Source organism: Vipera ursinii, assembly GCF_947247035.1.
Source record: "Vipera ursinii genome assembly, chromosome: 1".
NCBI lineage: Eukaryota > Metazoa > Chordata > Lepidosauria > Squamata > Viperidae > Vipera > Vipera ursinii.
The window spans coordinates 254025326-254041252 of record NC_139512.1 but is presented as its reverse complement, the minus strand read 5'-3'; the positions used below and the strand labels follow the sequence as shown (position 1 = coordinate 254041252).

Genomic DNA, 15927 nt, shown 5'->3' with positions numbered 1-15927 from the left:
ATGTGCAATTTTATTTAAAACCTTCCTCTTCTACTCACGCTGCACAAGAATTTTACACGTCCCCCCAAATGGCATGATTCATAGTTTTGTAAATATTTCTCCTAAGTGAGGTCTTTTGTGCAAATTTTCAGGTCCAGGTGTGAAGGTTCAATTAAGCTGTTTTATTGCTAAAAGCCTATGCACTGGAATCTTCTCAATTAATGGTTGACGCTTAGAGTTAAATAAGGGTCATCGACATTTAAGGGGAGTTGGACTTTTTAATACTCTTGTGGCTATGTAAGGATTCTAGGTTGATCCTTTTTTAACTCTGCCCCCAGGTTCTGTCATCCCTTTTCCTTTATCAATCAATGGTACCTAATGGAAACAATATAATTGTTCTTAAATGATAGGCTGATTAGAACATTTCACCACCAGAGAACAATTGTGATAGATTTGCAATATCCTTATGGCAGCAGCTGTGGTATTGTAAAGGGTGAACCTAGGTAAAATGAGTGTGGCATCTCAGTTTAAAAGTTGTGAACCTTTTGAAATTTCAGTATGCATAAAAATAACCTGAAACATTTAAAACTTGACAAAGAGGACCCAATTAAACAAATGAATCAAAATGTATACTTCTTCAATTATTGAGGAAAATTGATTCAAAGCTACATATTTATGTGTGTCAAATGTATGTGAACCTCTAGGACAGGGGTCTTCAAACTTGGCCCTTTTATGACTTGTGGAAGTCCACAAGTCATAAAAGGGCCAAGTTTGAAGACCCCTGCTCTAGGAGTATCAGTTTACTTGAAGGGGAAATTAGAATCAGGTGTTTAGTCAATGGGATGATAATTGGGTGGGAATGTGGGAAGTGCTGCCTTATTTAAAGAACAGAATTCTGGTTATTCACTATCAAAGTCTGATCTTTGGAACACAACTGTGTCATGGTTTAAAGAAAGATTTTTAAGGACCTCCAAAAAACCAGGGGTTTTTTATGATCAGGCTAGAAAATGTTAACAAAACTTCTTCCAAAGGGTTTAGACTTTGCCAATCCACTGTGAGACAGATTGTGTATAAATGGTGGCAATTCAGCATCATTGTAACCTTCATCCAGACTATTCAATCAACTAAGATCACTCCAAAAGCAAGGCATGTAATGTACTCTGAGAGATCTCAACCTCAGGATAACATCTAAGGAACTAAAGCAGGGGTGTCAAACTGCCGGCCCGTGGGCCGGAGCGTCACAAAGAAACCGCGCCCATCCCATTTTCGGCAATGGGAAAAAGTTCTGATACGTCGCACGACGTCACGTGACGTCGCGAGTTTGACATGCCTGAACTAAAGGCCTCTCTTGCATTAGCAAATGTCAGCTTTCATGAGACCACCATCAGGAAAATACTGAACCACAGTGGTGTGCATGGTAGAGTTGCAAAAAGAAAACTGCTACATAACTGCCCACTTACAATTTGCAAAACCACAGAAGGCTATTGGAAGAATGTTCTGTAGATGGATGAGACCAAAATAGAATTTTTCAGCTTCAGCAAAACACGTTTGGCAAAAGGCAAAAATTGCATTCCAGCACAAAAATCTTATCCCATCTATGAAACGTGATGGCCTAATCCTGTTTTGGGCCTGATTTATTACCTCTGGACCAAAATGGCTTTCCCATCATTGAATTTTGAACTGTACCAGCAAGTTATACAGAAAACTTCAGTGTATTTCTCTGTGAGTGAATCTCAAGAGGAAGTGGATCATGCAGAAAGCCAATAACCCAAAACACCTGTCATTCAACCAAAGAATGATTAAAAACACTAGAAAGTTAATGTTTCAGGATGGCCAAGTCAAAGCCCAGACCTTAACCCTATAGAAATATGGTGGAAGGACCCAAAGCAGGCAGTTCATGTGAGGAAGCTCACCGACAGGGCTAAAAATTGGATTGATCAACAGTTATTGAAAATGTTTTGTGGCAGTTACTGCTACTGGAGGTGGGTACACCTCTTTTGCCACCCACAAATATGTAGCTTTGGATCGTTTTCCTCAATAGATAAATGAACGTGGTTTTTGACTTATTTGTAAAATTGGGTTCTCTTTGACAGATCGCATTTTAGCTTATATTTAACCAGAAATGGAACATTCAAAAGGTTTCACAAACTTTGGAGCTCCACAGTAGGTAAGATCCTTTACTTATGAGAGAATCAGCTTCTTTTATAAGAATTAGATTACATTTTATCGGCAGACTAGACAGTAGGTACTACTCTATTCCTAAGTAAACGGAGGGGTTTTTTTCCTCCTGCTTCAGCTTTTTTTGTCTGCTTATAACATCGTTGAAGGAAAGAAGTTTAGAAAATAATGAGCAAATGTGGAGAAATTTGGTGCTTCTTTGATGTTATTGTCAAAGCTATAAGAGGAGAGGCAGAGTTAACCATCCTTCAATTGTTTCAAAGAGCTTTTGATTAGGAAGCAAATACACAGATCTCAATTGAGTTAAGGGGTGAAAACAGTGTGTTGGTGGAAAGAAGGTACTATTGTACTTATTTATTTGCAGTATTTGTATATGTCCCCAGGCATCTGTTTCTGGACAATGTAGCAAGTGTGTTAGATTTATTTCCCAGAAAATGTGGTTATCTGGAACTTCTGATTACAGAACTAGAGTTATCCCAGTTTCTTAACAGAAGTTGTAAAATTACAGTACTTCAGGCTGACACATATATACCCATTAACGTTCATTTGGCGTGTGTATCAGTGAGGATAATGACTCACATAGCAATAGCGGTCAACCTACAATCACGTGCACCTCTTCTGGATGTTGCCAATTATTGACAAAAGACACTTCCAAAATCATAACCTTCAGAATCTTGGTCTTCACATTATTGATGCCATTATGTTGAGAACTGATAAAGGAAGCATACTTACTTTAGCGATAATTCTCAGTACTATTTGTTATACAGCTGCAGTGGGGGGGGAATATCCTTTTTTGCATTGTATAGCTCATTATCAGTTGTTTCAATAACAGCTCATTATTGAAAAGAAAATGCGCAGCTTCCAATCCAGCTTGGATATCTGTTGTGTCAGTGAAATCAATATGGTCATGGTTGGGGGGAGAGGATAATTTTATTTCATTTGCGTGAGCGTTGGATTGTTTGATTTGCTCCACCATTGCACTAGCTTGCAGTATGTTTATCTTTGCTTTACCTATGTAGGTTTTTTCACTCAGTAATTTTTGAACACCCAGCCTGTTACCTGAGCATGCAATAGAAAAGGGTGGTGTATTCTCCCTGCCATCATCTGATCCAAATATAGCTTTTCTCAGTGCTTGGCATACATCAGGATGGGTTTCGTATATACACGAAGAGGCAACCAGAGACCTTGGTTGATTTACTGCCAATGTCTGTAATGCCTTTTACCTAAAGCTGGGATGTTGAATTTCTTGTGTCAAATTTGCTCTCAGTCTTTTGCACTGCTAAGCAATATCTATTTTTTTTATCCCTTCTCCATCCACCTTCAGCAATGAGGCAATATTTATTTATTTATTTATTTATTTATTTATTTATTTATTTATTTATTTATTTATTTATTCTTATATACCGCCCTTCTCCCGAGGGACTCGGGGCGGTGTACAGAGTAAGGTAGGTATACAGATTGAACAATAGTGAAAAACAATAGTAAAAACAACTGAGACCCCAAGAGCTATCAGGCCAGGCCGGACTGCTGGAACAGGTAAGTTTTTAAATTGCGCCGGAAGGTGCGGAGGTCGGGGGCCATCCGGATTTCGGTAGGCAAGCAGTTCCAGAGGGCTGGCGCACCCACTGAGAAATGCCCTCCCCCTGGGGGCCACCAGCCGACATTCCTTGAGCGGTGGCACCCTGAGGAGGCCCTCTCTGTGGGAGCGCACAGGACGGAGGGGTGTTGACGTTGGCAGAAGGTGCTCCTGTAGGTAGTCCGGACCCATGCCATGTAGGGCTTTGTATGTCATTGTTAGCACCTTGAATTTCACTCGGAAGGCAACCGGAAGCCAGTGCAGCTCACGGAGGAGCAGCGTGATATGGGAGTATCGGGAGGCCCCCAAAAGTGTCCGTGCAGCTGCACTTTGCACCAGTTGAATCTTCCGAGTGGCTCTCAAGGGCAGCCCCATGTAGAGAGCGTTACAGTAGTCTAGGCGAGAGGTCACAAGTGGGTGACTGTACGTAAGGCATCCAGGTCCAGATAAGGTCGTAGTTGGCGCACCAGTCGAACCCGGGAGAAGGCCCCCTTGGTCACAGCTCCTATGTGATCTTCCAGGGATAGCTGCGAGTCTAGGAGGACACCCAGGTTGCGGGCCCTATCAACAGGGGGTAATAACTCATCCCCGATGTTAAGGGATGGAATGGTCTGAGTATCCTGGCTTGCCGGTACGTACAGCCATTCAGTCTTGTCCGGGTTGAGTTGAAGCCTGTTCCTCCCCATCCATTCCCGGACCGCTTTCAGGCAGCGGGACATCACGTCGAGGGCATCACTGATGCTGTTTGGAGTTGAGATGAAAAGCTGGGTGTCATCAGCATACTGATGGTACCCTACTCCAAAACCACGAATGATCTCACCCAGCGGTTTCATGTAGATGTTGAACAGGAGAGGCGAGAGGACCGACCCCTGAGGGACTCTGCAAACGAGAGGCCTCGGGGTCGACCTCTGTCCCCCTGCCAGCACTGACTGCGAGCGACCCTGGAGAAAGGAGGAGAACCACCGCAGAACCGTGCCTCCCACTCCCAGTCCCCTGAGGCGCCGCAGCAGGATACCATGGTCGATGGTATCGAAAGCCGCCGAAAGGTCTAATAAGACTAGGACAGAGGAATGGCCCCTGTCCTGGGCTCTCCAGAGATCATTCATCAGAGCGACCAATGCCGTCTCCGTGCAAAGTGTTTACAGGCATTTGTTCTCCACAAAAAAACGAGGATAGTTATTTTTCATGAATGAAGGAGAATATACGTGTCCCAGGATAACGTTGTAGGATCCAGTCTGGGCCAGTCACCAGGACCAGAGGTTTCGTCTTCTGAGCTTTCATACTCGTACTGGAGCCCATCCTCAGGGATCCTCTCTCTAGCAGAGTGTGTCTCTAAGCGTGAGCTCCAGCACAAATCCGAAAGCTTGGAAGACAAAATCTCTGGTCCAAGTGACCGACCGAGGTTGTATCCTGCGTAGTTATTTTTCTTCAGTTGCTGTGCAGAACAACAGGACATTAAAAAAGATATCCACACATTTAACTATCTTTGAAAGAAAGAGACTGGCTTTCAGGATGTTAAGTGGAGCATATTTTTGCTACTATTGTAGTTGGCTTCTTCACCGGTATTTTTGGTGCATTGAAGCTCCACATGCACAGCAGACAGGATGAATTGTTTCCTCCTGATATCCAAATATCTGAGTCTTCTTTGAAAATGCAAACTCTGACACATGTCCTTTGCATATATTTGACCACTTTTTATTTTGATACACGTTTTAATCTATTATACATAGAGATGCACACAGAGAGTAAAATAAGCCACTTCTTTATGGGAGTACTCCCATCCACCAATCCTGGGTTTCCTTGGGCGGATTGTGTTATCCCCATTCCTTATTTTCTTGTGTTCATTTTTTCCAATGCAGCTAAAGATTCTGAGCCCTGGGATGTCGGCCCTCTGAGATAGGCCAGGCCTTGAAGTAAAGTAGAATAACAGAATCCTGAAAATGTGTCTCAAGTTTCTTTCTGACCCAACATCAATGAGGGGTTCATTTGAATTTTTTTTCTCACACTTCTCTCATGACTGCCTATTTTTTTTCTGGTAATGACTCTTAACAGTAGACTCAGTCCTTCTCTGTTTTCAAAGTCAATTCTACACTCCTTCATATAGAATGTTATGGTAAAAAACCTGAAATAAATTTTAACAAATGAATATCAATTTTCCTTTGTTTCAGATTTTATTAGTAGGGAGGCATTTTTGGAATAGTTAGTGCTCTGCTGTCCCAAACATGGTGGATCAAACAGATCCTGCAGATGGTTTGAGTCCCTCCAATGTTCTGTGGAAAATCTTGCTTGCCGTTGAACACCACATGTTTGCTGCAATGGCTGATATCACACAAACCAAGTGAAAATATAGGCGGTCCTTGATTTATGATGCTGCAACTATTGTAAATGTGAGCCAGTTGCCAAGCACCTGAATTGTGATTGTGTGACCATGGGGGTGGTGCAATAGTTGTAACTTTGAGGATGCGTCATAAGCTCCTTTTGGCTACTATTTAATTAATGTATTTGATTTTAATGTGTTGAAACCTTTCCCTGAGTTCTTGTTTGCTCTCTTGGAAATTTCAGGAGAAAGGGAAGTTATAAACATCATTTTAAATAAATAAATGAGAGTGTAATGGACTTTGGACTCCACTCAGCAAAACCCAAAAAGATGGTTCCCTCCCCCCTTTTGTTGATAAGGTGATTTTGATTTTAAATATTTAGCATAACTGGCAATGCATCACACTCCAGCCAAATAATTGCATTTCATAATATTGTCAATATGATGTCAATTCCCACCTTAACTATTATTGAGTGTCTTTGGATTTTAAATTAGTAGGCTTGTGGAGGGGGGAGTTGGCAACACCCCCTATGTCCAATCCAATCATTTCCATGGTCCTGGGGTTTTTGGAACTGGATTTGGGCATAAAACCCAAGACCTTGATTACTGGAATAAGCAAGACAGCTCCCTGGTGGTTCACCCATGTTTTGAATTGTGATGTAGTGTCATCAGCTAAAGCAGCTTGGAAAGTATTTGGGCCTCCAAATGTTGCTGAACTACAACTTCCAGCTGCCTCAGCCCTAATGCCAAATAATGATATAATGGCATACTGGTTCATGTCCACTTTTGAACTAAGCAGAGAAGAGGGTTCAGGAAATGCCAAGGATGATACTGGAATCATGTAAAACTTTTATCCAATAACAGCCTTTCCTCATTCCTGGGATTTTATTCAGAAGGGAAAGAGTCCAGTTTTCCTTATTTCCCACTTTAAAGTATTCACATGCAGTATTTTCCCATTCATCTTGTTTCTTAGTTTTGAGAAAATAGTAGCTATATATTCATACAATATGGATGCAAAATGAGTGTATTTGCCAACTAACCTTTATTAATGTTAACATTGTTTGGTGTGGGGTTGTTGTTATTGCTTTGATAGTTTAGCATGTTTGATGAGCCTGGGTCATTTGTTTAGTCTGCTTAGCATCCATTTTGCTCTTTTCCTCAGGATGGTGAAGCAGTATTGCATCATGTATTCTGGTGGCACAGTGGTTAGAATGCTGTATTGCAGGCTAATTCTGCCAACTGCCAGCAGTTTGATTCTCACTGGCTCAAGGTTGACTCAGTCTTCCATTCTTCCGAGATTGGTAAAATGAGGACCCAGATTGTTGGGGGCAATATGATGACTCTGTAAACTGCTTAGAGAGGGCTGTAAAAGTCCTGTGAAGTGGTATAAAAGCCTAAATGCTATTGCTATAAACTGCATCCACTTGGAGGCATGTGTGAAATATCACAGTACATATAGAAAAAGAGGGACTTTGCATCATATGACACAGGGCTGCTTTCATCAGTTAGACTTCGGACATCTGCAAGCAAACAACCAAGCTCAAAGCACACCAAGGAATTCAGAATTTTCTACTTAAGTCCACAAACCATGAATCACATCCAAAGTATGTGATTGCAGCCATCCTTGTATATAGTTATAGTATTCTGTTGTGGAAGGACAAAATCCAAATATTTCAAACAATAATGACATGACTTTCTGATATTTGAAATTTAATTAAGGCTAAACAACCTGAGCTGAATAACCACTAGGTAACTGCTATCATTTTCTGCCACCTTGTCTGGACTCTAGCAGCCCATATGGTAATCCTAGTTTAGACTAGATTAGATAATCTTTATTGTCATTTTTTCCTGTGGGCACAATGGTACACATTAAAAATGAAATTTAGTTGCTTGCTCTCAAAGTGTACGCATACATAACACATTTAAAACATATTATATACAACATATGTATAGACCTACACCCTTACATATAAGTAACATATAAATATTAATCACGTTTAGGACAGTTTCCTGCTTCCATGCTCCTCAGTCTGCTAAGCCAGGGCTTTTCAACCAGTGGTATGGTACATTGGCACCTGGCAGGTGGTACGCGACCATCCTAGAAAAGTGGTAGCGGGGGAGGGGAATGAGCTGAACCAGTGGCAGCACCGCACAAGCCTGAGCGAGAGATGGCTGGAGCTTCAGGGCTGTCAGGGCTCAGCAAAAGCACCAGGATCAGCACTTCTTTGGGGCTGTCAGGGCTCAGTGGAAGTGCCAGGATCAGCACCAGGCTCCATCTGGAGCTTGGCGCTGATCCTGGCACTTCTGAGCCCAGAAGAAGCACCAATCAGCTGGAATGTTGCAGCATCTCCACAGTCTTATGATTTACATTCAGATGCTTGGCAACTGATTCATATTTATGATGGTCACAGTGTCCCAGGGTCATGTGAAGTGACCAAAATCTGCTGCAACCACCCAGCAGACGGGGGGGAATAAAAACCAAATACCCCCCACCCCCGCTGCCAATCCTCAACAGAAATGCTTACAACAATGAAAACCTCGGATAGGAGGAACAGTGTCACCAGGCAGGTAGGCAGGTGTCTTGCTCGGCTGTGGCTTGGGGGGCACTTTTTTTCAATGCCATTGTAACTTCGAAAGGTCATTAAGTGAACTGTTGTAAGTCGAGGACTACCTGTACTTCATCACTTTTTTCCTTTTGACACCTTGCTAAGCGACTGGTGGTACTCGGATGTTGCCATACCTAAAAGTGGTACAATGGGTGAAAAGGTTGAAAAGCCCTGTCCTAAGCATTAGTGTAATGCTTCATATTAGACTTGGTCCCATCCACCCAGCTCCTGGGCTGTTTTCCCTTTGCATTTTGGAGAAAGTTGAAAATGATGTCATCTGAATTCCTCTTGGCCCCTACAGCACACATTTATGTGCCCATGTGATGTTGCTGTCCAAACTGTGTAAACAGTTGATGTGCAATATTCCAACATCTGCCAAACATCATCCACTATGTGAAAAGTGTCCTTCAATTGGCATGAATAATGCCATATCTTCTTTTTTTCCATTTTTCTTTTCCTTTCTATTGGCAATTGAAGTTTTTATTCCTTACAACTGTGGGTCAGCTATTTAATATTTCAACCACTAAGTGGAGCAAAGATTTAGGGTTTTTGAAAAAAATATCTTGACTGTCATCTAGTGATTGTCTGGATGTATGCAACGACGGTGCAGTTGCTGGTTAAGAATTTTTGAGGAAGAAATGTCAGCTGTGGGGGATTGGGAAACTACCCTAAGAACATAATGTGAAGAGAAACAAGAGATTCTTCAAGAACCCCTTGTGGCAATTGTGAAGGGAATTCTGCACTAGGCAGGCTTTATAACAGGGGTCTTCAAACTTGGCAACTTTAAGACTTGTGGACTTCAACTCCCAGAATTCCTCAGCCAGCCAAGTTTGAAGACCCCTGCTTTAGAAGTCCAAGAGCCGAGTTCTTTGAATTGCATTTTCAGTTATATGCCTTAAACCAGAAATTATTTCAGTCGCTTTCTGACTACTGTTGTGGAAAAAACCCAATGGAAAAGACAAGAGAAGGGCAACACAAACCAATAATTCTTACTTTAAGATTCAGAGGTTTATTTTTCTAATAATTTGGAACATAGCAAGCATAATAACACATCATCAGGTACATTAATAACCCATTGCAATGAGGACCAAATGGCAACAGCAGATTCCAATAGAACAGCTATAGGCCAATGGCAAATCAATCAGGTCCAGTCCCAACCTTTTATACCCTTTCTTGTTCTAAGGCTGTAGTCAGATGGTCTGCTGACTTTTGCTGACCTCTTACTGACCCCCTGCTGAACTACTTTCCACATATACTTTCTGCTGAACGTAACTTTCTGCATATACCCGTGTACATTGGAACCCTCATCCAGCAGCTACTTTCAGTTCCCTATTTCTCCCATGGTTATAATACTCGTGTTCCAAATATACATAGACCTATCTACTTTGCAATTTCATATTGCACAAAGCTCAGTAGATTACCAATAGTACGTTTGTATTGTGAAATAATATAAAGTTCAAGTCAAAGCTGTTATGTATAGGGATAATGAAATATAAGCAGCAGTTCATTGTTACCATCAGGTGGTGCTGTGCTGTAATGGGATTGGCTGGTAAGCGCTCGGTGGGAAAACCCAAATTAGGGATTGGCTGCCAGTGCACCTGGCCAGGTATATAAGGGGGTACAGGCAGGGCTTTTTTTTCTCATAGAACGCTCAGAACGGAGTTCCGGCACCTTTTTTGGATGGAACCTTGTAGGTGGGTTGTATGACATGTGTGAGTTCCGGCACCTTTTTCTTTTACAAAAAAAGCACTGGGTACAGGTAACCCCTTTGTTCACTTCAGTACTACGACCAATAAAGAGCTGCCATGCTAAGTCCTTTGTCTGTTGTCTGACCATGCAGCCAAAAACCCACTACACAACAGTGGCGACAAAGGTGGGATCCTGTTTCTCCTGAGGAGCTGAAGTCACTAAGGAACGGTGGAAAAACAATTCCCCGAACCTTCCTCGGCCGGTTAAGCAAGCGCTTGCAGGCAGCAAAGCAGAGAAACAGGATAACCATGGCGCAGTACGGGCAGGTTCTGCCATTCGATATGCGGCATCCCGAGAGATGGGCTTCACACTTGAGCCAGGTAGAAGGGTTTTTACAGGCTAACCGGATCACTGATGATATCCAGAAAGCAGCATTCCTGACCTGCCTGAGCGGCCCCGCGATCCACGACCTGGCCGTTAGCCTGTGCGCACCGACAGTGATCGAGACCGTGTCGTACAAGGACGTCATGGAGAAGCTGAATAATCATTTCAAGCCGCGAATGTCTGAACTGGCATGGCAAGGCAAGTTCGACCAACAATGCCAGCGGCCAGGTGAGACGGCTTCCGAATATATTGCTGCTCTATGGGAAGCTGCACGCCTGTGCAATTTTACCAATTTAGAAGAAAGGTTGCGGGATCAGTTGGTGTGTGGGCTCTAAGACAAGCGACTGCAGCAGCGCTTATACGCCTGGCCGACTATCACATTACAAGATGCTCAGGATGAGATCTTGGCCAGCAAAGCTGCTGGGGGAGCAGTAAACGTGACCCATCAAACTCGACCCAGCAGCCCAGGCGGTTCCATTCATCATGGAGAGGCTGTGGATGGTGGAATGGGAGAAGCGGCAGAGGAGGCTGAGATTGATGCTGTGCATCAAAAGCAAGGAAGACAGCAACCACGGCACGACAACAATGGAAGCCCGCGGAAGACACCAACAACTAGCAAATGCACAAGCTGCAACTGCAAAGAAACCACTCAAAAATGCGCTACCTGCGGGAGAAACCATCCGAGGGCGACCTGCAAGTTCAGATCTGTTAAGTGCTGGTCCTGCGGTAAGACAGGGCACATCACGGCCGTCTGCCAAAATCGCACGTGGGACAATTTGCACGAACTTCAATCAGTGGACACGTGGCAAGGTACTGAGTCCCCTCATCTCAACTCTCCTCAGCCCTCTCCTACCAAATTCCACGGGAACAAAGTGACCGTCTCACACACTGACATTCACCAGGTTTTCACACCAAAAATAACATTAGAGGTCCAGTTGCAATGGGTACCTTGCAAGATGGAACTTGACTCCGGATCCGCAGTCTCCATCATTTCTAGTGATACATTTAGAACAGTTTGCGGCTAGAGTAAATGGTGGGCTCCTTTGAAGCCCACCAACATTCAGTTAGCTGATTTCCAGCATGCACCCATTAAAGTTAAGGGGGTGGCCACCATGTTAGTGGGGTTCAAGAACTTCCAGGGTCCTTTGGACATCCTGGTAGCCGAGGGCTGGAGGACCAGTTTAGTGGGGCTTAATTGGTTTCAGGATCTGGGAATAGGGATCTCAGGGATCCATAGCACACAGACCAGAAGCCTCGAATCCGTCTGCAAAACATTTGCCGACGTATTCGATGGTAAGTTGGGTAAATACACAGGGCCCCCAATTAAGTTTAAATTGAACCCCAATATTCTCCCCGTAAGAATAAAGCCCTGTAGAGTCCCCTTCGCTCTCAAGCACAAGATTGAGAGCGAATTGGATAAATTAGTGAGTCAAGGGGTGTTAGAACCCATGGACGGGGGAGAGTGGGAGACCCCGATAATCACCCCACTCAAAGCCAACAGGGAAGTGAGAATTTGTGCTGATTATAAGGCCATGGTGAATCAGGCCCTAAATCCACATGCTTACCCCGTTCCGACGGTGAGAAACGTCCTCTCTGCACTCCACGGCGGTGCCATCTTTGCCAAGCTCGACTTGGCGCAAGCATATCAGCAGCTCCCCGTTACCAGGGAGACAGCTGATGCTCAGACTATTGTAATTCACAGACGAGCCTTCAGAGTCAACCGATTGCAATTCGGAGTCTCTGTGGCTCCTGGAATCCTTCAGGAAGTGATGGAGAGGACTCTGAAGGGCATACCTGGAGTATGCCCATACTTTGATGATGTCCTCATTGCTGGAGATTCTGAGGAGGTCCTGGATGACAGGTTGCAGGCTGTGTTAAGCAGATTCCGTTCTGCAGGGCTGAAACTTAAGAAGGACAAATGAAGTATTGGAGTGGCATCAACTGAATTCCTGAGGTTCAGAATTGATGCCAAAGGAATTCACCCTACTGATTCAAAGGTAAGGGCAATGTGCTAAGCACATTGATTTGTGCTTAGATTGTAAGCCGCCCTGAGTCTTCGGAGATTTTTAAAATAAAAAAAAATTAAAAAATTAAAATGGCTCCTACTCCAAAGAACAAAGCTGAATTGCAAGCTTTCTTGGGGTTGCTTAATTTCTATCATGCATTCTTACCCCACAAGGCAGCAATTGCTGAGCTGTTACACAGGCTCTTAGACAAGAAAACTCCTTGGAATTGGACCAAGGTCCACGAACAGAGTTTTAGGAATTTAAAAGTCCTATTGTCATGTAACTCAACTGTCACACATTTTATTGAAACCAAACCCATCTGCATCGCATGCGATGCATCCCCCTATGGAGTGGGTGCTGTCCTAAGTCACATAGAGGACAATGGGGAGCAGAGACCTATCGCTTATTACTCCCGGACACTGTCAAGGGCAGAAAGGAATTACGCCAAAATAGATAAGGAGGCCCTGGCAATAGTGTCAGGGGTCAAGAAATTTCATAATTACTTATATGGCAGGGAATTCACTATTTTCACGGACCATAAGCCTCTGTTGGTGTTGTTCATGACTGACAGACAGACCCCACAAATCCTATCCCCAAGGATGATGAGGTGGTCCATATTCCTTTCAGCATACACGTGCAAACTGGTTCATAAACCAGGAAAGGACATGGGTCATGCTGATGCATTAAGCAGATTACCAGTAGCCACTACAGAACTGGATCCAGCACCTGCTGAACAGATTATGGCAATCCAGGACCTGCCAGAATGCCCACTCCACGCTAAGGACATTGCTGCAGGTACCACAACAGATAAGGTTCTCAGCAGAGTACTGGTGTGGGTGGCATCAGGGTGGCAAGAAAAGAGTCCAGGCCCGGAATTTCAGGCATTCTTCACGAGGAGACATGAGCTGTCTTCTCATAAAGGATGCCTATTGTGGGGTAGCAGGGTCATCATTCCTGAGAAATTTAGAGATAAGGTTTTACGGTCATTACATGAGGGACACCCGGGCATAGTCAGGATGAAAGCCTTAGCCAGGAGTTATTTGTGGTGGCCGGGCCTGGATAAAGCTATTGAGGAACAGGTAACGGGATGTTACACATCCCAAAGATCTAGGCCAGATCAGCCTCACGCACTGGTCCACGAGTGGGAGGTCACACACAACCCCTGGTCCAGAATCCACATAGATTATGCTGGCCCCTTTCAAGGCCAGACTTTATTAGTGGTAGTGGACAGCTACTCCAAGTGGCTAGAGGTGGTACCAGTGACCAGTATGACCACAGCCAAAATGGTTCAGGTACTAAAGGCACTCTTTGCTACTCATGGCCTGCCTGATGTGATAGTTTCGGATAATGGCCCACAATTCACATCTGCTGATTTCCAGGATTTCACGAGGGCCAACTTGATTAGAGACGTCACCTCCACGCCCTTTCACCCATTGTCTAATGGGCAGGCAGAATGTATGGTGAGGATGACTAAGGATGCTTTGAGATGCATCATCAGCGGTGAATGGCATCAGAGGTTGGCCCAATTCCTTCTGGCTCAACACACTACGCCGTGCACAACCACAGGCAAGAGCCCAACTGAACTGCGTTGGGTCAGATGTCTCATCACAAAGTTGGACAGACTCCACCCTGACAGAGTGGCCCCAGAGACAGAACAACCTTTGCCCCCCAGGGAACTACACACGGGAAACCTGGTTTGGGTCAGAAACTATGGGCCGGGACATGTGTGGTTTCCTGGGAAGGTAACTGACAGAACAGGGCCACTGTCTTACATTGTAGAGGTGGAGGGGGGTCGCCAGGTCAGGAGACACATCGACCAAATCAGGAAACGGGTTCCTGAAAGGTCACAGGGTGACCAATCCACCCAACCACAAACATGGGGTTTAGGGGAGGAAGAAGACCTTCCGGACTATGTACTGTTGCCTGAGGCTTTTGGCAGGCCTGAACAGCAATGGTGATGATGCTACTGTCCAGGGAGGGGAGCAAACCCTGAGAAGGTCAACCAGGACTCATAGGCCACCTGCTTATCTAGAGGACTGTATAAGGACGTAATGGAGGATGCAAAGTGTCTAAGCATCAAGAAGCATGTGTTAGAAATAAAAAATTGTTTATTGTTTTTTTATTATGGGGGAAGGGGTGTTATGTATGGGGATAATTAAATATAAGCAGCAGTTCATTGTTACCATCAGGTGGCACTGTGCTGTAACGGGATTGGCTGGTAAGCGCTTGGCGGGAAAACCCAGATTAGGGATTGGCTGCCAGTGCACCTGGTCAGGTATATAAGGGGGTATAGGTAACCCCTTTGTTCACATCAGTACTACGACCAATAAAGAGCTGCCATGCTGAGTCCTTTGTCTGTTGTCTGACCATGCAGCCAAGAACCCACTACACAATAAAAGTTTGTTTTAAATCACTACTGTGGGGCCTATGACATTCTCATCTTGTTATATGAGGAGGGGACTATATTTTCATCTATCACACTACTATTTGACCTTTCAACCATTAGGTGGTAGCAAAGAGTCAACATATCTTAATTGACTGCTCGCTCAACCACTGATTAAGTTAAACAGTTGAGCACATGAAAAAATATTAAGAAGATTATATTAACATAATCTTGATAGAATGCCCAAAATCTTCACTGCCCCTTTTTAAAGTCAAGATAGGGCTGTTCTGAGCCTCTTTCTTATGCTTTCTATTTTCCCAGAGCAGAGTATTTTTTTTCATCACTACCACTTCCTTTGGAAGACCAGATACAAATACCATGCACCTTCCCTAACCTGCTGTTGTCCAAATGAGTTGGATTTCCCTCCCATAATCTGGGCAGAGAATTGGACTAGATCTCCAAGATCCTTCCAACACCATGATTCTATGGTCTTCACTCAATGTGGCAATTGCTATGGAGTTCTGGATGAGTTCCCACCTGTGAATTAGTAAGCTACATTTAAGTCTCATGTTCCTGCTATGCAATAAGTTTCTATAGTTAATTTATTCTTCTCTTTTTAAAGAAATCTCCAGAAAAAAAATAGCACGAGCAATAGCACTTAGAGTTCTATATTGCTTCAAAGTGTTTTACAACTCTCTCTAAGCTGTTTACAGAGTCAGCATATTGCCCCCCAACAGTCTGGGTCCTCATTTTACCAACATCGGAAGGATGCAAGGCTGAGTCCACCTTGAGCCAGTGAGAATTGAACT

The 15927-nt window shown here is 43.9% G+C and overlaps 1 long non-coding RNA gene across 1 annotated transcript; it reads right to left on the bottom strand.

Moving 5' to 3' along the window:
- Positions 1–3492: 3492 nt before the first annotated feature.
- Positions 3493–8512, bottom strand: LOC310638245. The gene is made up of 2 exons (XR_014492073.1): positions 8419–8512; positions 3493–3568 (listed from the first exon to the last, which is right to left on the bottom strand). It is a non-coding gene; the product is annotated as an uncharacterized lncRNA (long non-coding RNA).
- Between the last annotated feature and the right edge of the window lie 7415 nt (positions 8513–15927).